At 32.9% G+C, this 25,787-nt stretch overlaps 1 protein-coding gene and 1 long non-coding RNA gene across 2 annotated transcripts in view; both read left to right on the forward strand.

The window, feature by feature from the left end:
* LOC113499458 overlaps positions 1–25,787 on the forward strand; it is a 125,775-nt gene that overhangs the window by 30,017 nt on the left and 69,971 nt on the right. The gene's annotated exons all lie outside the window — the stretch shown is intronic.
* On the forward strand, positions 2,861–14,377 carry LOC113499459. Its single transcript, XR_003401110.1, has 2 exons — positions 2,861–9,286; positions 9,519–14,377. It is a non-coding gene; the product is annotated as an uncharacterized LOC113499459 (long non-coding RNA).

Here is a 25,787-nt window from a genome sequence, read left to right on the forward strand (position 1 = left end):
TCGATGGTAAAGTGTTTCGTTTCGTGTCGTCGAGAACTGATTACAAAACGGTGTGACACGCTCACTGAAGCGGCCGCATAACGTTCAGGTACAACAAGTTGGCCAGCGTTTAACTTTTGATTTATCGAGCCATCGCCTAACGGGATGTGACGTCACAGGGTTAACTATCCCCGCGTAACTTAATGGCACTCTTAATTAATATTGGAAGTTGAAAAGTTTATTGTAATTTGTGAAATTAATTAACTGGTAGTTAAGATGGTAGTTAATTTTTAGATGAGGTCGTTTGATTACCGATAAGTTTATAGACCCTAACTGTCTTGAAATTAATATGTAGTAATAGCACCACGTCAAACCCACTTTGCACAACGTGTCGGAGGTTCGATCCCCGCGTAATACAAGTATTTGCGTGATCCACAAATGCCTGTTCCGAATCGGGGTATCTTTAAAAACGAATATTGCTTATGTCTATTCGCTGCGGTTATAGCTTAGCTCGTGGCTAAGCTATAACCGCAGAAGTGAAACGATCACAGGTTAAGCTACGCTTGAAGCGGTTGGTCCGTAGATGGGTGACCATCTTTGTCATAAAGAGTTCCTCCGTGTTTCAGAAGGCACGTTAAATTGTGGGTCCGGGCTGTTATTCTTACATCTTTGACAGTCGTTACAGGTAGTCAGAAGCTTGAAAAGTCTGACAACCAATCTAACCAAGGGGTATCGTGTCGCCCAGGTAACTGGGTTGAGGAGGTCAGATAGGCAGTCGCTCCTTGTAAAACACTGGTACTTAGCTGAAACCGGTTAGACTGGTAGCCGACCCCAACATAGTTTGGCAAAGGCTAGGCCAATGATGTCTATTTGTAATTTGTCAATATAAAATATAAACAAAAAAAATAGTTTTTTTTTTTACAAAATATCTGCTATTATTCAATTAAACCGCACTCGAAACAATATCTATTGACTATCTAACTCCTTTAGCATTTTTTGCATATAAAGAAAAAATCCCTCCTTCTTACAATGCAATTCTCTGGGCGTTCCTTCACAGATTCTGTTCCGTATCAAATCAACATTAATAATAAAAATCGCCATCGAATTAAAAAGCTCTATCACTTCCTCCAAACCCTAATACCTCAATCTGAATCCTATTTACCACTTAACCATCTCTACACCAACGTCAAGGTAACACCTCATTAAACCTAACTCTTACAATACCTATTCGTAATCTTAAAACATTAGTTAAAGACAACAAACAAACCGCGCCAATCATAAGCCCGGTGGTCCGACAACTGTCTCGAAGCTGCGCAAACGCAATAAATACACTCGTATTATATTACAACTTGTATTTCGACGCGCGTGCGCACATCAAATCTACCATCGGTTTTAATGCATCCTCTCAACGCGTATTGCTGGTGTTAGGTTTTTATCGATATCGATCTATTACATTGGCAACGTAATCGTATCGATAATAACGGATATGGAAATTTATTATTGTAAGAGACTTCAGACCAAATTACCAAATCGGTTAATTTTTTATTTTTAATTTTTAAGATGTATATAGATCTGCGCAGTTACAATAAGCAGAAGTTTCAGAGATGTATGTATGATCTATAAATAAAGTATCATTATTTTGTATTTTGTATTGTAACATGAAAAGTATTTTTTATTTATTTATGTTAAAAGAATTGCAGCAGTGAATTTGCTATTTGTCATTGTGTCGCAAGGGATTTCAAAAACCTTCAAGTTCAAAGACAGCCAGACTCAGGACAACCATTAGAGGATCACTCAAACTCGCACTCAGCCTATAATTTGCGAATTACCTATAAAAAACTTTGAAAACGAAATTTTATCGACACCTCCAACTCGAAAACTATCGATATCTCACTCCGCTAACCAAGCACATCACTACACGTTACCAGTTTGTCGTCTCCAACAAACGGTCCTGCGGTGTACCTATGTTAAATATAATATTATGTGGTCAAGACATAGTGGTAATCGACCCGCGTCGGTTTAATGCAATATTGGAATAACATTGGCGTTTCCAATACTTTTTGTTTCATAATTTTACAGTAGCTTCGTAATGTTTGTTATGTAATCTATAATTTGGGTACTAACAATAGTGTTGCTCTGTAGTGAAATTGTTTTGTTTGAGCAATTTGTTTTTGTATTTCTGTTTCGAAATTTTTGTTTGTACTGCTTTAGTAGTTTATTTATTCAGATGATTTATTACACTTTTAAAATATGAGATAAGCTATGAGATCATGTTAATATGAGTTAAAGAGCTTTGTATGCGTGTGCATATTTAGGTACTGTATTGATAACACAAAAGCTGTGAATCTATACTTCTATACTCATTTTGTTACGTTAACAAGAAAATGCAGATGAAAATTAGCTTCAGTAATTTATATTTGCTCTTTTTTCAAGACGCTACCTGTAATATTTTCCTTTTTAACCATTTCACTCTATATTATACTACCTAAGGAGTATATCATAGGTGGTACCTTAACCTAGGTACGACTTCCTCTTTTTTTAAGAATTTCTAATATTTTATTACATTTTCACGAGGTCACCCATACTAAGACTTGGTTGTTAGCTCCGAGTTTACGAGTATCATGTAGGTTTATTTTATAGGAAAATAATTTATAATTGATATTTACATTTTAAAATTTATTATCGTTATACGGTTCGGCTTCCTCCGATAACAGTGTTGTCAGTTTATATTTTGTTTTATTTATTTTTATGTTAAAGGGAAGAACAAGCAATAAAAATATATTTTTTTCATACACCTCGAAGTTTTAAGAATAATAAAAATCTATTCATGTCATAATATTATTGTTATTTTAGAAGAATAGAACATGAAGATATTATTTATTAATAAAATATTAATTTATATGTTTAATAAGACTAAATTACTCAACATTCGAATCATAATTCACAAATACGTGACAATGGAGACCTATAGCTCTGAAAACCTTAAATAAATTTTAATACTCACAATCTAAGCATTAAAACCCAATAATTATACCATAACATGTACAGCATAAAACAAAGTCGTTGATGTGAATAACTTTAAATTGTAGATTGCAATAATAACATAATATAATTAATACAAGAATAATTGTCAATAATTACTTGTGTGGTGACAGTTCGCTTATTATCCTGCCAACAGGACTTGTTATGGTGGATGACAAGTGGCATCCATGGATGTTCAACATCCATGTGATAAAAGACGTCAAATGTGAGTCTACCACGCGATACTTAGAGGTTCTGTACAAATAAACTAAAGTAAAACATTTGTCTAAAGAAAATACTTAACCATCAAATAAATGACTGTAGCTAAGATGCTTAACCTTATTTTATTAGTCCTTGTTATGCTGGAAATAGAAATAAGTACACTTAGGTGAGAGACGAGAGACAAAGCCTTAAAAGTTCGATTTTAACCCTTGTCATATTATGGAACTCTTATAATTTATGCATGCTTGGGACATCCCTATCATCTTATAAATATATGTTATTTGTTTTACATTCATAGTAAATGTAGTTAGTAATTAGCGCGTGAATCATTGTTTTTGCCTAAGCAGGAAGCGTCTACATGTCTCAGAATATTCAGTTTAGTTATGTGTAGGCAACAAACAACTTTGTATTTTTAATTATTATTGCATTGGGCATGACGACTAGGTACGTGGGCAAATATTTATAAGACTAAAAACTGAAAAATAAAATTGTTGACATCACATCATCACCAAATTAAGTAGTTGTAAGACAAGCTTTATGTCTACTAAAAATACAAGTACAAAAGTATCTAATACCAATAAAACTGCGATAATATTACTTTAAAAGGCACTAGAAAATCCCTTTTAAAGATCCATCCAAACATCCACACAAACAAATTTTAAAACAAAACACATCCACCTGATCAAAACAAAAACATTACAAAAACAGCTTCCCCTTAAGCGCAATAGCACAATACGACCTTATCTCTCGCGCATGCGTAGTAGCCAGTTGTAAAATTATCTCTTTGTAACATTATTTATATGTATACACAAATGTGTGTACATTTATAAGTATGTATAAATGTATATGGGCATAATGTCATGTTAAGAGTGCAGTTATTGTTGCGTCATATACTTGGCTCATTATGAGATCTTTGTTGGTATTTACTGAAGGTTTTATTATGTAGGTACTTGCACTGTGATTTTCTAACTGTGGGTATTGAATTTCTTTACTTGTGTTGGGTAAAGGGGAAATACTGTTAAGTCGCATCCAACAGGGATGTGTGCGGAGTCTGTTTTCAAATTAATAAAAGTAAGCAATTTATGAATTTAATTCTGTCCGACGTTAGGTTCGTTGTTATAAAAATGTAGCTTTTGGTAACAATACTTTTAAGTAATTCACAAATATTGTCTTCCTATGTATCTTGACTAATCACGGAAGTATGAGCAGAAAGGTTAAAGCAATTTCGAGTTAGGATGAATATCACGAAAAAGTCTAGTAACTCAAAGATTAAAAAAAAAACCGCGGATAAATAATCCGCGTAATTTAGGTATCTTAATACATCTAAGTGTCTTCTCACATGTGATTTTCAGTCGTCCTAGCTTTTTAGAAAACCTGCATTTGTCACGGGGGATTACTCGACTAGTTTCAAACCCAACCTGTACATGGTAGTAACCATGAACCGACATGACTTAGACAAAAAATTGTCAGAGATATTGATTGATACGTGGAAGTAAACATTTGTAGATATCATTCAAGTACATTAATATAATCAAAATCGCATAAATATTTACCAAAACATGAAACAATAACAATTATATTTCAAAGCCACAAATATTAACAAATAAATTTCATTGAATTAATATGCGTAGTAGTAACATTTTCCTTATAATGTAGAGTAGTTTATAAATAATTTAATATTGTTAATGAAATTGCAAGTGTTTATCTTAACACAACAATTATATCTGTTAATTGTTATAATTGTTACACTTGTTATAAATAACAATGATTTATTAATTGTAAGGTCAAGTTTCCAATGTTTTGTCTTGATAATGTTTATGTAATTATTGTAATCAGATGTTATAATTATTGTTTCAAGTGATCTCTTAATGTCAAAGTTTAGAACGATGACCGTGGATTGGTGTAGGTTAAAAGTTCAAATAGGAACGCAGTTTAAAATAATTTGCGTATTAGTAATTCATTGTTTTAATATGATTTGTTAGTCAATTCATTACTATGTTTAATTGCTAATTAAAACAAAGTTACAAAGTAGGCATTCAATATATTTTTTAAACATTACGTTTTCAAAGGTTCAAATCGGAACCTTATTACTGAGGCTATATTGCCTGTTCGCCTGTGCCTAGGCTGCATCAGAAGACTACCTTTTTTGAAAACATTTTGAGAAACTATATATATTTTTTTATCTTGACGTTGTTAAATCTTTGTGCATCAGAGACCTACGCTATCTCGTGCATGAGATAGGCCTCTCGTCAACATCAAAATAACAATTTTGTGACTAATATTTTTTGTAAAGTCATACAATATAAAAGCTAGTATCAACTACTTTGTTACTCAAAAACATCTTTAATCTTTCAAATAAAAGTTAAAAGGTAAATATAAAAGGAACACAATAATATTAATAAGTTAACACTCAAAGATGTGAGTCAGTGAAACTGATAAACAGTCAAGTGTTGATAATCCACTTACAATATTTTGCAATATGAAATATTTTATCGTAGTCAACAACTGCAAGTACAGTCAGCAACAAAAACCTATGATTAAATCTGACTAAACAAGTGAAAATAAAATGATTGAAATTGTATATTGATCTTTTGTTTGTTTATGTATTGCTTCTTTTACAAAAGATGTGAATTAAGTCTGCTTTTTACTTAATTCCAGATACATTTTCGACCTGTCAAGTAAGAGCTGTTAATTATAAAAGACAGTTGATTAAAAGAAAATAAAATTGACATCTGTTGTTTATTGTCTTTTTTTGTAAATACACATTTTTGTATTGAAAAAAAATATATGATTGTAGCACCTATTTTCATATTGAATAAAAAGCCAGAATTAAGCTTTTCCGTAACTTATCGACATCGATTTATGCAAGAAGAAGTAGTGACATAAAAATGGCACATTTATGACGTAGAAATTTTATTTGTTCGAGAGATTCAGCATACTGTACTTTTAGTGATTTTTCAAGAGACCCTTGTTTTCATGACTATATCTCCTAGGAATAGATTTTAGAATGCTGTTTGAGTGTTTCGTAAATGTGAATGTCGTTGGATTTTTTTGCTGACGGTACCTTAGTAATAATAGTGTGGGAATCCTAGTTGTTTGCAGAAGATAATTATTTTATTACATTCGCTGTGATTTTTAAATGACAAATCGTTTTGCGTAATCGTTTAATATTGTAGTTGTAATTGCAAATATTATTGATATAAAGGGTGTAAAAATGTACAATTATGTTTAAAATTCGATTTGTCAAGTGCTCATCGAAATTGGCAACATTCTATAAATAAAAACATAATTGCCCCAATAACATTTGATCAGCGATCTCTATAAATTAAATCAATAATAATCAGAAAATATCATTATTTAATGTCAATTAATAATTTGGCACAACATTACTATCTCGAAAACAAAATCACCAATCAATTGAGTTTGAATATTGGGTCAGCGTCGACTCTCAGATCAAAGTTCATAATGCCACGCGTCTATTTATAAATCAACCAATGAAGCAGGAAAAATCAGTTCAAAGGCTTACAATATTGACCACAAAGGATCTACTGTGTACCACTGATAGTATTCATAGTACATTATAATGATCGACAATAAATATTAGATACTGCGTAGTCACTGCATCTTAGGTCAAGGCTACCGCGGCTGTAGACTGGATGGGTACCCGTTGTATGATAATCTATAGTATGTGTTACATGTTCTTGGTGTTCATAATCTACTATGTTTATTGGATAATATTAAACATTGCTTGTATGCTTGTTGTAGATTTCAATCTTAGAGACAGTTTTTGCAACAAAATTTTCGTTGGGTGTGCTTTCAGGCTCACCAGATTTAGTTAAAAATAAAATCATATTCTGAAACATCAATAAGGACTTTTACGTACGTATACGCAATACGATTTGAAGTGTCCTATTACTTAGTGACTATGACATGAAGTACTAAATTATTGGCAAAAACCCCCTTTTACCGATTTAGGGGAATATTTGACCAAAAATATTTTGAGAATTTTCAACCAAGACTCGATGTATGTGAAGCTTTTGAAGATTCCTTGGTCCTACATTAAAATCAAGCCAACGAAACGTATAAAACGTGTGACGTAGTAAGTTAGACCGAACATAATTCGCTAGGCAATAGCAGGCTTCAGGGTTAGCTACTGTCTGACGTAGAAATTGAAGTAAAGAGCGATGAGCTTTTGAACAATTGTTTGTGTGAGACTCGGCTACTTTATTTAAGCTTTTCCATTAATTTTCAGTCCATTTCATTTAAGTATGGGGAAACTCCACTTGTTAGTATTTTTGAGTGCATTCAAGTTATTCCAAAAATAGTCTTTATTTACTAGTGGGCCATCATCATCATTCAATCCTATATGCGTCCTACTGCCGAGCACAGGTGTCTTTCTCCTATTTGAAGTTTGAGCATTATAGACCATATTACCCATTAATTCCAAGTCAAAGGATTTTAAAGACGTTTAAGGCAAGAATTGTTTGGTCTGTTGATAAAAACAACCTCTAAAGAGTTTGTTCAACCAAGAGGTCAATAAAGCAAATCAGGTATTTAATTTCACCATCCGTAAGTCAGTAACTTGGACCAAATCTAAACTATAGTATTACGTACAACATTATAGTAAGCTATACAGTATACACGTATGAACTTTCGCAGTGGGCAACGGCAGAAGCGGTTCCAAACCGGTTCCAATACTGCAATGTACTGCGACTTGACTCGGACAAAGTCGTTGAGACTCCATTAATATTGAACTAGGAATATTATATGAAAGAAACTGGTTCTCGATACCTTAAGCAAGTTTTTTTAGACGGTTTGTTGCAGCACTTGCAACGCCCTCAGGAAGACTTGGATGATATTCGTCTTGTTTTAAATCATGATGGTGAAATTTTCATCAATATTAGGCTGAAAAATTCAGCATCAATAACAGGAAAAGAATTTAAATAATTTTCATTTTTTTCAAAAATCTTTTTTCTTCTGAAATAGGTAGGTAGAACTATGATAGCAAGGCATTAACAGTATTAACCCAAGAACAATACGACTATACAAACATAAAACAATAAAATATAATAATGAAATGGATAATCTTGAAGATTTTGTATGTCTTCAACCAGACAAAAAGTCTTTTCATACAAAAAGACTTTAAGAAGAGCTTTTCAATAAAATTGTTGCCCATTCTGTAATATTCTCCAAATACTTAACCGAGCTCGTTTATACCATTGTTAACAACAAGTACTTTAGAAAAAGCCAAAACTTTCTTCAACAGTATATTTATTTTCAAAGATAATAGAACTCTCCACAGTTTTCCTGTTTTAAAGCTAGATTTAACTGAGGCGTCTTTATTACTTCTTGTACTAAGATACTATCGTACTGCATACAATCACTTACTATAACTATATTGTGTTCATACTATTTCCTGGTTTAAATAAAACATGCTTCTTACATTGTTCTCCGCTTTTCTGTTTCTTTATTTCTTTTAAATTACTGTAGTTGGGCTTATCCTCTTTTGTTAGGATTATTGATACTTGGTCAGTTTGAATGTTTCCCAATGTTTCTATTTTAGCTTCAGTTGATGGTTTTGTCAATAGCACGTTGGTGAAGGTATTTTTATTTATGCTTGCAATTCTGTCTGTCGGGACGATGTAAAATTATTTATATTTATTTTTTATGTTACTGTTGAAAATTTAACTTTTAGCTAGATGTGTTCATTATTTACAAGCTAAAGAGCCTCGCAGAACAATGTGGTATAAATAAAAAAACAGGCATGACATTAAAAATATTTCCATAATTTAAGATTTTGAATTACGGAATAAGATAAATGCAGTGTTATAAAAGAAGTTATGTATGAAACAATTGCAGTTTCAACTACACAGTAACACCATACATCAAAACAATTGCTTTCATAAGAGTACCAACATAATTCTAATCTCCTACATATAAATAATGGAACAGTCGTTAAATATCAGTTCTGAGGCGATTGCAATGACATAAAGCTGTTTTACATCTACAACATTATATTAATTTTCTATATCTTCAATTTTAAACTCTACACCTCTATTATAAGGTTTGTTATTAAATGATGTAACGGTTTACTCACGCGTATTTATCGGGGTAGCCCGACTAGTTTCGGACCCAACCGGAGTCCTTAATCATGAGCAGACGCGGCGGGATCGCGAGTCGAACTCAGCGAGTTCGACTCGTCGAAACTAGTCGGGCTACCCCGATAAATACGCGTGAGTAAACCGTTACATCATTTAATAATGAATCAGTCTCACGATAGTTATTATAAAAATAAGGTTTGTTTTCAGTTTTTGTATGTTTGTCTGAATGTCTGTCAAGTCTTTGGCTTGCGTAATGCTTGATGTACTGTTTTGTATTATGTCTGTTAAGTGTTGCTGTAATTGAAATTGTGTCGTATTGATCTTTGATTAGTAATAATTGTTGTTGTTTATATTTCAATTTGTTTTTCGATTCAATTTGTTTATTGATTAAAATACTTTTCTTGAAATCTTTTCTCCTTAACAGTTGGTCGTTATTTAAGCAATTACATAAAGAAGGTGTGGTTGTAATGAGTGTTATGTCATCACAGAACCTGTTCACCAAATAAATTGCTGATCGTGAAGAACATATAACAATGTAGTGTAATTTAGAATAGACAGCAAAAAGTATTATTGATATAGATACTTCCATAGTAAGCCTAAGGTTTCCAAAAAACCCATAAAACCCTAATCTAATTCATAATCAGACAACTCAAATCAAAACACGAAACTCATACTTAATTATAAATTCGATATAACTTGGAATCGTTATTCCGTAATAAATAATTCCTTAATATATTCAAGCTATCCATCCAAAAGCCTTAAATGGTGGTGTTAAGCTCTAATTAAAGTTAGACAGGTCCGGTCATCTATCAAGGCTGGCCTAGTTTCAATGTACTCACGATTCGTCAATTCGAACAACTGCTCTTGATTCGAACCATATTCATTTAAGCATATCAATTTAAAGTTCTAAATATAGATCTCATCTTCCCAGTTGTTTAGTAGTTGTCATTTAATATCCTATATTGTGTGGATGGCTAAATGCTGTCAACTGATAATGTGGGACTAAGAAAACGTGGCTTTTATGAGGGTTGTGGAGGTCAAGCAGGAGGTTCTATATCGGGGAAATTACGGGATGTAGGTAATATTTTAGATGTAGTTGCTGTTGAGTTACTCAATGTTGTTGAATCATTTAAAAAGGAATCTTCTCGTATTTAATTTTGATGTAGGGTTTATTCGAGTTGTAATAATGTACAGTTTCAATTTTGTTTGGTTTGTCGATAGTGCTGCTCTATCTTTCCCAATATTATAAAACGCTTACGCTTGAATACTGAATTTCAACCGTTATTTCTCCTCTTACCATTTATTCGTATGAGCATATTTTTACTATATTATCCTTTAAATATCCTATTTACATATCTTCATCACAATCTTTCTCATGACCACTAACATTATCTTGCGTTTCATCAGTTATTTCTGCTCGAACATCACCACTTATTGCATTAACAGTTAAACCATTTTTTTCACTGAGTATTTATAGTTTATTTAATTATTGTTATTCATTCGTTAAACCGGTGTGTCACCGACAGCGCAGGTGCTGTTTTGCAATACCGCCAACGGGATCATGCGTAGGAAAGTGACAATTTTGCATTGATTATACACAAATTGTTATAATTTTGTCGTAAACTTTACTTAAATATTGTACATGTGGATTGCATTTCTAGTTTAGATTTTGAATACGATAGTAAATAAGAAAATAAATGTACAAATTAAAGGTTTGCATATCGTTTGTTTTCTTGTGTCTTCATATGGCTCGGGATAGAGAATCGTGGAAAGATTTGGGGAGGCCTATAATAGGCCAACTAGTAGGAAGTGCTATAGATAAAAAAAGTAATATTATTAAATTCGTTGTGCTCAGCTAGGCTGATATTTTTTACAACTTGATTGTAGATTTAAAAGAACTAGATAAGAAAACTAAAATTCCAATTACTTACGCACCTGGTAGATTCCGTAATTACAATTCTGTGTACTCTACTGTTCAGCCTCTATTTCATACTTTAATCATTACAATTTAATTATACCTTAGCCTTTATAAAATCGAAAATTCTGAATCGAATTCGCAACCTGCGACTTGTTCACCCACGCTTATCGTAGGCGCAACATGTCCCGACCGGCCTACCATCGTAAAAATACGTGAACAACTTGCTGACTTTTATTTAAGATAGTTAAAACTTGAACATTGGACATCCATATTACTCAGACGTTAGTTATGTTAAGATGTTAGACTGTGTTGATCGCTAGGAGATAATTTGTTATAGAGACTTCAGTTAAAAAAAAACCTAAATGTTGTAGAATTCGTAAGTGTTCTTTTTTCCGTCATAATTGGCAAAATTGTTCACTGAAAAACTTAAATGAGAAGCTCTTCCATTAATTTCTACTTCTCCTTGATTTGTAGACGGAATTATAGATTGCAATCTGTTTATATTTACAGCAAAACAGGGGGGAAATAAATCTCAATTTTGGGATTTATTATTAAACGATATTAAAATGATTTATTATTGAATCCTTTCAAGTAGAATCTCGATAACCCCCACTTAAGTCTGCACAGGTATCGAAACATACGCTTTTGCAATTTAAATCTAAATTTATATCAGGTTCAAACGGTGATAGAAAACTTATGGGAAAACCTTAATAATAAATTCTGTTCGTGTGTTATGGTATGGGAACCGTTCAGGTTCTGCTTGCCACGCTAGACATGACCTAACTGTGGGGCAGAATGATAATGTTTTGAGGATGCTGAAGGTATCAACCAGATGCACGTAGACCCTAAGTGTTTCATGCAAAATTCATTTGTTTGAGACAAGGAAGACGCCTTTGTTTACATGTTGCATTTGATGATGCATAGTAACAAGAGTTTTAAAGGAAGCTTTCTATTGAGCATGCATTCAAGTGAAGCTTATTTTAAGGTAAATATTAACTAACATAGTTTTATAGATATGTTTGTGTCTTACGTCGTGAATGTATGAGTTGAAAGCCTACGATGTGTTATTATCAGTCTTATTAATGACGTGGTAGATTGTTTAAGAATAAGATGTGCTTCAAGGGACAGTTAGAGAGCCTCTTAGATACCTAAGTTTGAAACCGAGAGTAACCTGTTAGGTCTACGTAAATTGAATTCACAATGATGAAATCCTAAAGTTAAGCAAGAATACATACAAAATTGCAAGCATTAACTTCATAAAGACTGACAATTTTCCACCATGAAAATCGTTTCAAATCAAGAATAATTTTAGGTAAAATAAAGATTATATACCTTATTTACAAACGAATAGGAAAACATGCAAACGGAACGATTTCCTACTGTATGCGCGTGCGCCGCGTGAATGCATCTAGGTCAAGTACGGGCGACGTGAATCATTTTTCTGCGATGATCGCAAGATGTCTTAACTTAATGACGTCTTTATTTGCTTTGTTATTATTATGATAAATAATGTCCTTGGTTTTCCTGGTATCGTCCACAGCTATGCGATGGGATACCTAGCTGTCATTTTTCTCATTTCCTTGCAAATTATCTTCTTCGTTCAAATTTACAGAAATCTTCATTTTAGTTTCATCATTATCCATTTCATCGATACTATTATTGTTAACCTCAAGTAATAAATTTATTCTACCTCTAACGTCCATAAATTCCACAGAAAATACATTATTGACAGTATTTACAGACCTATCTATATCACCCATCATACACAAACGTGTCCCCGTACGACAAATCGAAACAATCAACATCACAAATTGAATCCTAACAGTACGTTGTGTCTTCGTGATACCATCAGCTATTCAAGCTAGGCTAGGCCGTGTCTATGATCCTAGGCACACTGAATAGTAATCACACCGTTATGCGTCGTGACAGCTTGCCTTGTTTTTGGATCTGACGGGAATAATACCAATGGACGAGTGGTATTTAAATGTATTGTGGTAATGTTCTTGTCACCTATTTTCTAGTTTCATGGGAATGAGGAGTTTTGTTAGTGTGATGAGTGTTGACTAGTGTGTGCAGTTGATTGTCGTTTATTTTTTAATTGGAATTGTGATCCGTATTTGTTTGATTCGATGATACATTGATTGGAAACGGTGCAAACTTAGAGGATTTTTATTCTTTACTCCCGTTGCAAGACTTGCATTTGTAAGCCTGTTTACTCCATGGTCATTGAAGATAATAACAAATTGTTTTTTCTTTAATATTGGATTAATTTAAGAAATTTTAAGTAAAGCTTGGTATGTAACTAATTTTGTTGTTCTTATCATATCTGTTTGCGGGTTATTATCTGCAATTTGAGCGTTGGCAGATTTTAGTCTTCTCGCAGACACTAGCTGTTAACTAACTAAACTAAAATTAGAACAGCTATTTGACTATTCATAACAAACCTACATTACAAAACACAAAATAACATTTCAAAATCATATACATTCGAGAACAGGAGTACAGTCATCATAAAAATCGTAGTCAATCGAATTAATCCTTCAAATTTATAATATAGTATTAAATAATTTATGTGTCAAATACTGTTCTCTACCATCTAAATATTCAGTTACAAAATTATAGAAACTTTTTCAATATTAACATATACCTTATTACAATGCGTTAAGGTCGATTTTCAACAGTTTTTCTTATTTTTGAGGTGCGTTTGACTGTACTAATTGAAGTCATTATGAGTATGCGTACGTAAGTGAGCCTATTATTGTGTCAAATTGATAAATAATTGTGTATGTGAATTTTTGTATGGCTTTTGATCGTACTTTGGAGTTTAATGACTGTATGATGGGTTTGAAGGCATATGAGGTGTATTTAAGTGAGATATATGAATGGATTTTATTTGTTCGATTATTAGATGTTTGAAGGAGTTCTTTACCTAATATCTGATAATAGAATAGTATATTTATGTATTTTTAATAAGCTGATTACATTAACGATATAATCCTTGTACGTTCTTATTACATGCCTATGAATATGCACCCGGTACATACAGCAAAATTCAGCTTTTTAAGTCTTTTTGTTCCGGCTAATCTCCTAAATGCTTGGACCGATTTTAATAAGAGTTTTATTGGCGGGTCGTTGACGTAATAATGAACATTTTCTTAGAAAAGCACGAAAACTTTGTATTTTAGGCGGTCGAAGTCGCGGGTACAGCATTGTTTTTCTAAAATTAGTGAAAAAGATATCAGTAGTTACAACTATATTTTACATAATACATTATATTATAAGACTGATCATTATGGACCAAAGTGTAACTTGCTTCATAATAAGCTAAATTAAAACAAAACACTTGCATCGCTTACGTGCCAATAAATAAATCACACTTAAATTTTAATACAAAAACATTATGAGTTATGACCAAAGGTTATTTTTACGTTTAACCAGCAATAACTTGAAACCTGCCGATATCTTTTAAAAATCAAACTTATGACTAATTTCTTTGAATTTACAAAGCTCACATTTCTGCTGACTCTACGATGCATTGGTTATTATCTATTGTGGAGTCGTGACAAAGATAATGCAACTAATAATTTTATGCTAATACTAATATTTAAATTGCTTAATAATCGGTGTTTTATCATAGCTGTGACTTAGGTTTAATATGATTGATTGTGTTAGTTTTAATGAGTTAGCACGCCTGTTTGTAAGGGTAGGCAGACAGTAGTTTTTGTGTAGGACGTCGTCAGGTACGATGAAGTGATGACCTAGGTACGTAAGATGGTTGAAAGGAGCTGGATGCGAGCAACCGAAGATATATGTCGATGGCATCCAATTGGGAAGGCCTATGCCCAGCTGTGGACGAATACAGGCGCATGATGATGATATATGGTGCATATACCTTTACGGACTTGCAAAGTTCTTGATTATAAGACTATAGTAATCATTAGGAGCACAAAAAAGATAAAAGTCGTTAGTTTTTGTGGTTTTGTACCATAAGGGTAATAATCGTTTGTTGATGTAACGTTATGTTTCTGTTGCTAACGAGGAAATATTTAAATCTAGGTTTTTATTTCAAATTTATAAATAATATACAGAGCTTGGGAATCAAAGTTCATTTATTCAAAAAAGACCATATCTCACCTATAGACGCCACTAAAACCTCTAAACACGTAAAAAAACAGCTTTGCAAAATATATTACACCCATAGAAATCTAAATAATAATATATAGATTACACCCCTCAGCAATAAAGTCTATACAGATAATTTAAATATACCAAAATATCTTATACAAAAGCGAAAAAGCAGCCATAGATTAAGCACCAAATCACCATTCAGTATAACACGCAACCCACGTTACCATAAACCATTTTAAAATGGTCAAAGATTGATCATAGCACAGAGTTCGTATACTATGAGTGGCTGTAGCTGGTAAAAAACTGACAACCCGTGATTAGATAATGATGCCTTTGTCATTAGATATCGGAGGCAAAAAGTGTCGGAGGTTGTAGCTGGTTGTAGGGTTGTCAGAATTACATAAGATTATTTTTTATTTGAACTTGTTTACCCATACAAGTATACACATAATTTGGTGATAATTTTAGTATTTATGCGTATAAAGTGATTGAAACTATAGTCTTACGTTAATAATATAATTGTGTAGAATAGTGGCATTTATGTCGAATTTTTTGGCTTGCGTGATGAAAGTTTTTTGGAAATCCTTATGTCAAAAAAGTTCGTTAATTTTGCAACTGACAGATTTGCCTACGATTAATAACATTTAGTTAAAAGCTTCGTGGATTTAACCAATACCAAATAATGTGGTTAAGATTTATGTCTTTTTTATTTAAATGCTTAATAAAGCTTAATTTCCCCGTAACTATACTTATAACAAAACGAGGAAAATAATTTGTTCTTTTCAAATCAATTCCTCTCTAAAATGTCTACATACACAAAAACATAAACTCATTTTACTGACAGCCCTACTCTATAGTACAAGAGCTACCGTATAGTTCGAGAGCCAGTCACGAGCCGCGAGCGATCGTCGATAGTGAACGTGTACTAAACAAAACAGGGACCCGATTCTGCTATTTTACAACGGCCGATGAATGAATGGCAATTGGATTAAATTTGAAATTATTTTTTTCACTTAAGCATTTTTCCAATACAATAATTGGAAGTTAATTGTATTGACCTTGGGTGTACCGTTCCGTACTGAATTTCCAATTATTTTGCAGGAAAAATACAAAAAATGTATTTTTTTTTTCATTCATTCATCGGCCATTGTAAAGCAGAATTGGGGCCCAGTTATAACACTGACTGTAGTCGCTAACTTTAGTTTTTGTTACCGAACCTCAACTTAGCTTCTGTGGACTTTTTTGTTTGTATTTTTTAGATTAGTCTCGTGAAAAAGTTGAATAACGTTTATTGGATTTTTATCAAAAAAGCTGATTTGTAAATTAGATTTTACTTTTGATATGGTTTTGTAACAGGAGCTTGCATATTCGTATTGAATGCATTTGAATCGATGCTGCCTATCGTACAAAGCCAGCACGACTTAGGCGAGTAAAATTTAAAAATATGTTTTCGATGTACATTTTTTTTATCTGTTTTTATTTAGGGACTTTTATAAATATTTATGACAGCCCCATCGTACCCTTTCACAATGATTATTTTGGATGTATATGGAACATTTAAAACCATACATTTTCCAGTAGTAGGTACATTTCATACTGAAATCTGAAAATATTAAACTCTCGAAGGGCATGTCATAATATCTTCGTTGAGCCAACTTCACAAACATAATAAACCCATTTTAAAGAGTCCACCTTACTCCCAGAGTATAAGAACTAATCGTAAAATCGTAAACTGTACAGTGTACACCTATTTACAAAATGTTTAGTGAAAATATTATTACGATATCGTATTACTAAAGATGGAATCTCTTAAACACTACACTCTTACAACCTGGAGTTTCTTACAGTTAATTACAGATGAATTAAACGTTCGCAGTCTCTGGTGCAAGTGTATGGTCTAGTCATAAGCGTTTAGCGATCAAAAATCCTGAATTAAGTGGGGAAAATTAGATCGAAGTAGTTTCTTTTTTTTTACGCAGCTCAAGCTCTTGTGAAGCGGCAGTAGATATAGGGTGCTGTCAATGTATGTGAATTAATTGGCTCTACAAAAAAATAAGTATAAGCATTGCTTAGTTTGAGACTAGATGGCGTTGTGTGATTAGTTTCTTATCTCTTCATTTATTCCACTGAAAACCTCTTGAAAGGCTGGACAGATTTGAATGATTCTTATGCGTTTTGCCTGGAGGTCGCCCTGAATGGTCAAGATGCACAAATCCTTTTGATAGAACGAGTATTAAATATTGTAAAAAACAATGAATTGACCACCTCCGTGGTCTAGTGGCGTACGCACCGGTTTCAAAGTGTCACTAGCTCTGAGGTCCCGGGTTCGATCTCGGGTCAATGTAAAAATGCACATTTCTACATTGTCTCGGGTCTGGGTGTTTGTGGTACCTTCGATGTATCTGAATTCCATAACACAATTAGTGCTTTAGCAACTTACTTTGGTTTCAGAAAAATGTATGTGATGTTGTCCGCATTTAATATCTTACTACTTAGGAACATGACTATCCATATCAAACACCTTTATACCTTTACTCCATTTCCTTATAACTTACACCATGCCACTGTTGCTGGTACAACAGACGGTCTCTTTGAGCTGTAACCTGACACCGAGAGGCGTCGGCTTGACTGTAAGAGACGTTATTATAAACTTAACATAAAGCTTCAATATGATCTGAAAATACTTACTGTCTTGTTATTTCTTCGTGTTTATCTCTTGATGGACTCTTTTTGGCTGCTGTTAATTTATTTATTAGTTCAGACCACACATCACAATGAAATAATCAAATGAATTATGAGAATATTATCTTTAAATTAATTTTTCTAGGTTTTATTCCGCGAAGTTATGAGAAATAAGTTAGCCTTGATCAATAAATTTGCTTGAACACTGAATCAGTGGATCAGTGGTACTAATTTTAGGCTTGCAATGACGAAGATCATTTATTTATTTTCTTAAAAATAACTGAAGAAATCAAAATTATGAGATTCTATGTTCACAAGCTCTAAACTCAAAACAGAAATTCTCATATTCACAATTCAATTATTTACAATATAAATTTATTTATTAACCTAAATGAAATACTCCATCATCTAGTTCCCATGACCGCAAAGATTATACTGAACGAACAATTTAAACACGCAAATGACTAACGAAACTAATTCCACGTTGTCCTTTGGAAACCCTTGACACGTATTGACGCCGATAATAGTGCACACCTGTGTAATATAACTTCGATTAGATTATGTTTTTGTTAGGTTAAGATTTCTGTAGACTGATTGGCGACTAGACTCAGATTGTTGGGTCCATTTCAAGGGTATACAGGTCTGTAGCTGCTAAGTGGACTAGTAAGTATAGGTTGGTGTTGGTGTTGGTGTAATGCTAAATATTTAATGTGGTAGATTATCAATCATATTTTAAGTAATTGATTCGTGAGATTGCGTCAGAATTTAAAGATGCAACGGTTAACTCAAATGTATAGGGATTGCCTAAATAGTTACGGATACTACCGAAGTACAGCACAGTACAGTACATCATGAGCTGATGCGACCGATATCAATACTATTATAATAGTATCGTCAATGAACCTTGTAGTCTAATTAACAGGTTTCGTATTAATATTTCATCTGTCTTTATGATACAAGGAAAGATTGATCAAAAACATCTTTCATACATTTATTCTCGAAAAAACAGCAGATATCAGATCATTTACACTTCAATCGTTTCTTCACCACATTTCATCATCATCATCTCAGCCTATCGCCGTCCACTGCTGAACCTTTAGTCACCAGAAAAATGGTGAAGATTCACACAATTAGGGTCATAATCTTCGAAGCAGTCTTACATTGGATCAAATGTCAATGGTGTCGTGACGAGCTCTGCTGAGGCCCTTACATATGTTATCGTGATATGCCAACACTTTCACAACACTTGGTAAATTAAGATTTGCTTCAACTGTTCACGGATTTAATGAAAATTTACACGAATTTGCAAATTAATTTGTTAGATTTCGCTACCGACAACTAAATTCTTCACTTTTGAAAAAGTACTTATTTGTAATTTATTTCAAAAGTTCTTAAGCCCGTTTTCTATATCATAACTTAACTAAAACTCCATTAATAGACCTCTTCATAACTATTTTAGCTTTTAAATGTATTTCTAGTCACCATGCAATACGATTCTTGCACAAATCTTCAACCTTTGACAGGATTTTTTCACTTTCACCAAATATTTTTGAACAAATTTAACAATGAAGTAGCCCAGTAATTTTCTTCTTGAATATCAAAATATCGTAGTTGTTCAACCAAAAGCTATCAGCTTCAGTATTGCACAATAATTAAGGACAGGTTGGTAGTACATCGCCTACGCTTACCGTTAAATTGTTAATTCCTGCCAGTAGTCTCTTACAACATTTAGTGTCTACTTCGTGTTCATTCTTTATGGTGTTTTACACAATGACCCTGATTAGCCAATCTTTAAAAGCTAGTTGAAATTTCATGAGGTCCTTGAAAGCATAAGGTTTAATAAGATGGCTAAATATGTCACCTATTGTTTCATTATTGTTATTAATAAATCCATGGTCTATTATTTCACTGTCGGACCAAAGATTTTTTTCTATTCCAACAGCGAACAGCCTTCATGTTACACGAAAAAAATAACGACACAATCTTCTTTTTAATCTCCTTTACTTTCGGATTTCCAACCTAATATGCAAATGAACCTTCATTTAAGCAAAGATGAACATTAAATTATTCCAAATAACCTTCTTAACTACTGGCCACCACAAGTTAAAGGGCCTTGCAAAGATCAAAACAACCATTATGAATAAACAGCTGTTTCACCCTACATATCCAATCCTTAAATATTTATCCCTTGCTATAACCTTTCATGTGTGTTCCGTTGCCCTACCTAGTCATTTTTTTTTTGTAAAAAATATAAACAATGTAAGATCAAAGTGTGCCCCACACCGTGTTAGGAAGATCTCTTTAGCTGGACCGTAGTATTTCAAATGGTTCCGGATAATTTAGGATATTAATCCGAATGAAAATTATATAAAGTAACTATGAAATATTATATTGTTACTTAGATTGCAATATGACTTGCGAGGTTTTCGATTAGACTAATTCAAATAGACTGTGACAGTTCAAATCAGAGAGAGAGTCGCTATGTAAGATAGTATCGGACGTATCAGGTTCATTTATAAACACTAAAAGCCGATTAGAAAAAAAAGGCGTTTCTAAAAAAATGTGGTAGATGCTAGACTTAATCTCTCTTTCATAACGAATTCCACCATGTTTCGGAAGGTACCTTAAACTGTGGGTCCTGGCTGATATTAACACATCATTCAGAAGCTAGAAAGCCTGACCAAATGGTAAAGTGTTGCCTAGGTTTAGACGGTCAGATAGGCAATCGCTCCTTGTAAAACATTGGTACTTATCTGAACTCTTTGACTGGAAACCGACCCCAACATAGTTAGGAAAAAGCAAGGATGATGATACTAGAAATCGTCTCCACGTTCCATCATTCAAGAATTTCTAAAAACCCACGGAACCCAAAATCACCCTAACTAAGGGTGTGTTTACATAAACGGCGACGCTCGCGCGATATTTATCTATAAACAAAATAATACATTTGAAGGCACGTGTTACACTGTCATAAAAATTTGGGACTTGCGCATCTGGTGTGGTTTGTGTGCACCAGCCTAAATAAGATGAACGTAAAGTGAAAACACCGATGTAAGCGCGTGTTTGTCACTTTTTTATAGGCTATATTGATTTATAGTTTAAGGTAAATACAGCCGTATTTTATGCGCAATAAAATTGACTTTAAACAGCTAAAACGTGAAAATATTTGGCGTAAAAAAGTAATTAATGATGGCTAATATAGTTTTTATGCTTCTGACATTGTATGTTATGTCATTAAAGTTAAAGATGGTAAAAAATAGATACATGGTCTCCAGTAAGTGCAACAAAAATGTGTGACGTAATTTCCAAAAGAAAAAATTGGTGATTTATGATTGAAACTAGCAGTTGGAATTCGGTTACAACTGCAATGGTCAGATAAAAGCATGTATGTTAATAAATAATATGGTGTCAGCTACATACATACGAAATTTCATTGAAATCGGTCAAGCTGTATGGGAGTAAAGAGGTTACAAACAAACACACTCACATTATCTTTCATTTCTAATGAGTGTATTTTTTTTTCTATTTTATATTAGTACTCTCCTTATATGCCAGTATTTCATTCAATATCCTAACCCACAATAGCTTCGATAACGTCATAACTATCTTTAAAAAAGACACGCCTATTACAATAAATCAAAGTACAAAACCAAACAAAATAATCTAACGAAATAAACTTATGCATAAAACAATTTACACAGAGCGCTGCGCCTGCGACGGTCGCACACACGCAGACGCACGCACACATGCGCAGTGAAAAATGAACGTTTCTCGTGTTGCGATAGATTGCTCGGCAGATAGATACTGGATCTGTTTATGGTTTGTTTGCGACAGTGGTGCTGAAAGTTCACCCTTTGTTTATGGTAGGTAAAGGCCTTGGGGTCTAAGGACTATATAGGAATGGTATTTTGCTGAAATGTAAAGTCATCAAGGGCTACTTTTAACTACAAAAATTTGAAAGATCTTGAGATTCCTTAAAAAAGAGAGTCAACAAAAAATTAGCTACTTTAAACAGTAAACTTTGTTCTGTTCAAAATATTTAAGTACGTACATTATAATTCACTTTTACATACTTTGAACACAGTCTCGAAAGATTTCTGCAAATAAAAACTTCTTGAAAGTCCAAACAATTTAATACTTGGGTTTTCAGGACCAAAAATTCTGAAGTAGGATCTCCCAGCCGGCAGCGATGCCGATGAATTTTTTAATGCTTCATTTTAAGTCATTATTATTTTTAAGTACGTATAGAGAACTCACAAAGCGATTTGTCGATTCTACCCATGATCAGAAGGCTAGTCTGTATTTCGCTCAAAGAATTAGCATTGCGATACAATGCAGGCAGCCTTCTGGGCCCCAATTCTGCTATTTACAATGGCCGATGAATGAATGAAAATTGGCCTAAAATGTCATTTTTGTATTTTTCCTTGGAAACTTACTGCCTTACGGTACACCCAAGGTGAATACAATTAAATTTGAATATTGTATTGGCAAAATGCTTAAGAGAGCAGGAATAATTTCAAATTTAATCCAATTGCCATTAATTCATCGGCCATTGTAAAATAGCAAAATCGGGGCCCTGATCATGGGAAGAATCGACAAAACGTAAATTTATTAGGAATAGTTGTATATAAGCCTAATAGATACCTTTTTGTATTTATTAATTGAAGTAAACTTTAAGCACCACAGTGTTAGCCGATTCGCTAATCGCTAGATAATGTTCGCGTCGCGCTGCGCTAACCTTGCAGCGGCGGCTTTTATATTATAAGCTTTAAGATATTTATTGTTATTGTTTTGTTTCGAACTATCTTAGGTACTCGATATTTGTTGGCTAGTGGCTATAGTTTAATTAATTTTCATTAGTATATGTTTTTTTAGTAAATAAAGCGGTAAGTGCAGTAATTGTGTTCGGTGAAGTGTTTGAAAACGAAAATTATCCTTCTATTATTATAAACGAGCAACTTTGTACACATATAAACATTCGTGTTTTGAATTGGCAGGATTTTTGAACCTTCAGGTGAAACCACTGCACAGATTTAAACGAAACTTGGTGCACAGATAGTTTTAACCAGGATTGATACATAAGAAAGTTTTTATCTCGATTTTATGTTCCCGTGGAATCATTTTCGGTCTTCAGTTAATAAAATATATTTTTAAATTTATGTGATTTTAAAGTAGAAGAAGAACCACTTTTTCTCAAGTTATGAGTATGAAAGTATTATAACAAGTCTTCGTTTATTCTCCACAGTCGGTTAATCTTAATTCTTGGTATAATTCCACGATGTTCAACGTATGGGCTAGCGTAGCCAATGCAAATGACGAATCACTATAGGAATATTGTATAATAGGGATGGGCATTATATCGACAACATTTTGCGTTATCTTGAACTTAAAATTATGAATATGTTTTTTTTAGTTAGACTATAGTACACATCAAAAATAGTTATGTTTTGAAAGAATTCCAAATTAAGAATCACATTTGAAGTCATCTGTAAAATTATACCGGGGACTTTTTATTGATGATCACAATTTTATAAACCAATTTTCCAACTTAAATATTCTTATACTTAATGTAACAAAATTACCATTATAACTTACATTAAATTTTTTAATGTGATTGCTTTTAAATATTTTTGCTTCTAGAAATGATATTACGGTAATGCTGATTCCCTCTACAATCAGATGTTTTATTTAAATGTGCCATTACCAATGCTTTTACTTATAAACATTACTGTGCAAGAAAATACTTAAAACTAATCTATATTAGATCTAAAGTAACTTAAACCTGTTCATAACACTACTGAAATAGAAAACACATCGATAAACACACAGTAAAAACATACGAACTCACCAATTACTATTATAAGAGCGTTGAAATTACTGCCTGCCGCGTTCCATCTCTTTCTAACGATGTTATTTGAGTAGGAGGAAAAGGGACGGATATATCATCAGTTACAAAATGACAGGTTTAGATGTAATTGAGATGGTTTTTTGTTTCAGTTCTTGGATCGTGTTTGTTAATTGTTTTTGGTTCATGCTGTATGCAAAATTATAGAGATTCAGTTTTAAGTAGTCATTAAAGCTCATGTTTTGAGATGAATTTAATATTGTGAACTAAAGTATAGTTGCATTAAGAGTCAGCTCGGATAGCCCAGTGACAGTCTGTGCGGGTTGTGTCATGGATTCGATCCTTGCGTTGTACAAGCATTTGCATAATTCACGAAGGCTTTTTCGATACTTGGGTGTCTTCGTGATTATGATTTGCATTTTTGTCAAATCCCCTTAATACAAATTGACTAAAGATTATTAACTTCCATATTAAAAAACAAAAATACATGAACTACTAACACCTCATTTATAACCAGAAACAAATAAATAAATCCACGGATATCGTAACAGGGATTTAAAAAACTCATTATAATGTTTTACAGAGTGATGCTAAGATGGATGCGGGGATTCCCCGTAAGCCTGAGATCCGTTATAATGAGGTATCTGCCAACAGCTTAGTGTGACTCCCGAAGTAGTATATTTAGTGGGAAGTTAAAAATATCGATCTGAACATAAAATACTTGAATATATTCTTGGTACGTTTTCAATAAGTCAAATAGTTGTGATTATTTTAAGTATTTTTAACAACAAAAATATACAACCGACTTTAAATAAAAACTACTGAGCGAAATTTGATTAATGTTTTATGGGACTAAATTACAGCTATTTCAAGTTAAGTTAAATAAAAATCAATAAAATTCGTTCACTCAGTCCGAAATTCTGAGGAACTCGTAAGAACATCTTTGTGAAGTCGATTGAAAATGAAGGATGAACTTTCAAAAGAACACCGGATTACAATCTGGGGTCAATTGATGATTTATTTTTTGAGTTTGACTACTCATTTTATTAACATCCAACTTCGAAACTAAGTAGGGATGCCGAAAGAGATACTTCGCCAGAATTAAAGACTTATCAGCTTTTTAATAACATTCTATCTGTAAAAAGCAGAAATAGGTCGGAAAAATATACATATTTCGATCGACTTCCAATTACCGTAATATCAATTCATCTAACTAATTTATAAAGCAAGTCATTATTCGTCAAAACAGTTGTTCACAAACAATTGAATTTAATTACAAAATTGGTCACGTTCAAATCAAAATGTATTACGACCCTTTCTTTGGGCATCACCATATTGGACTATAAATACATTTAACATTAATTTATACACATACATCTATTTTTGGCAACATGGGAACTTTTCTAGCCACTCGATAATAAGTGGTAGACCAGTGTACCACCTCTCAAAGTGAGATTGTTTTAGTTGTGCAAGCAAGACGGCACTATACAAAGTGTATTGGCATCTCACTCGCACAACTGCTAGAGTATAACTTGAAGAGGTGATGCTAGGCCCCCGTGTTGGTATAATAAGTAGCTACCATATCAATAGTGTTTTATAAGTTTAATTTATTTTTGTACTGTGGGAATGTTTTGGGTTCCAAATCCTGAAGTGGATACTTCGATTCGTATCAAAGTTAAAGAGTTTTTGATAGGTTTTAATTGAATTAATATGGTAAATATTTTTGAAAATATTTTTGTTTTAAGAAACGACTGAAGCAGGTTTCATATTCATAAATAAGTATTATTTTTTTACATTTACTACCATTTTTCGGTGCACCATTGTAATAAATTGCATGTTTTATCAATTATTGCAAAAATCACGTATATTTAAAAATATTACTTCTGAAGAA

The sequence above is a fragment of the Trichoplusia ni genome, chromosome 12, assembly GCF_003590095.1.
Source record: "Trichoplusia ni isolate ovarian cell line Hi5 chromosome 12, tn1, whole genome shotgun sequence".
NCBI lineage: Eukaryota > Metazoa > Arthropoda > Insecta > Lepidoptera > Noctuidae > Trichoplusia > Trichoplusia ni.